We start from the raw sequence: 1,609 nt of genomic DNA on the forward strand, positions 1-1,609 counted from the left end.
TTCTCCCTCTGCTGCTCCTCATGCTTGGTGTATGCGCTCTCTCAAATGAATAAATAATATCTTTAAAAAAAGAATATGTAGTTTTTGTTCCTTTCTCTTCCACCAACATCACTAGGAAAAGGGAAGAAAAGTAATCTGTCATATGTTATATATACCTGAGGAGTTCAAGTAGTTTTAAATGTAAAACTTTTAAGTGCAGTGTAAAACAAGTAGTTGAAAGATATAAATATGCTTTTGGCTTCACAAAAGAAATATTTCATAATTTACACTATTCATTCTTGAGGGAAGAACAACTTCACCTCTCATGAATTATTGGTTTCTTCATCATAGTTAAATATTCACTGTCTGTCTATCTGGTTCATATTTTTTTCCATCGATTTTCAACACTCTTAGAAATAAGGAATGCATTTCAAACTCTGTGCTTAGGGGATTTTATTATAAATTGTGGCAAACTGGTAAAACGCAGACTTAATGTGTTAACCTCTACAAACCAATGTGGGAAGCTAGGTTGGTTAGTTCATGGTGATGACCATTTTGTGGATAATCTTCTAGAGATAATTGTAGTTAAAAATAATTATATCCATTTAAGTTTCCTTAGAAAAATGTGCTTAGAACTTTTCAATACTATCATGTTAGGTATGTGACTTTTTTTTAATCACCACTAAGTACAATTACCTATACTTTCAAAGTTGTACTCAGTTGCAAAAAAAATCCCTAAACAATAGCCAGAATGGCAACACACTGTCTCTAGAGGCTTGCCTAGACATTATATAAAAATGTCCAGATTGTGAACTTTCATAGCTAACCTCCACACTGTTTATAATGATTGCAAATACATAAACTTTCTTCATTCTTCTGTGGCTTGTTTGTATAAATTTCACATATATAAAAACAAAAATAGGTGTAAAGACTTTCGGTTTCAGAAAAAGCATGGTTTGGGAACAGATTGGAATTTGGGTTTTAGTCATCAAAGATGTGATAAACAACACTGGGCATTAATGTAGAAAACAGATTGAGCTTTTTAATGGGACATCAAATAAGACTTTATTAGCATCTATTAGGTTCAACCCAAAGCTCAGGAAATAGCATTAATGAGCATCATATATCAGCGTGTCTGTTATTAGATAACAGTATCCCTTAAAACTAGCAAGCCATATAGTACTTTATACTTTTTTACCTTTATCTTTAGAATTAGCTGACATTCTATCCTGTTACACTGGCCTTACTATTAGTAATAGTGAACCAATTTATAAACCCATTAGTGACACTTTTTCCAGAAGATAAAAACAGTCAAAATTATCTGGCAGCAATTAATCTTAATGGCTGTATGCAGTAAACAGCAATGGGCTAATTCCAGCTCTGTCAGCCCCATCAAACAATCCCGCATTAGGCAGCTTTTCAGTGATCCATTAAAGCATATTCAGAACAACAACAAATTCAATGCTGAAGGCATATGCACTAAACATTACAACAGTGATCTTCTGAAGCCATCATTATCTCTTAAATAGTACTTCCCCCATGTATTATCATTATGCTGTACATTAGAAATACTTTGATTAAACTCCCTTAATTCATAACAGACAGCTGCAGACCATTTATGCAGTTAATC

The sequence above is a fragment of the Canis lupus genome, chromosome 10 (assembly GCF_003254725.2).
Source record: "Canis lupus dingo isolate Sandy chromosome 10, ASM325472v2, whole genome shotgun sequence".
NCBI classification, from domain to species: Eukaryota; Metazoa; Chordata; class Mammalia; order Carnivora; family Canidae; genus Canis; species Canis lupus.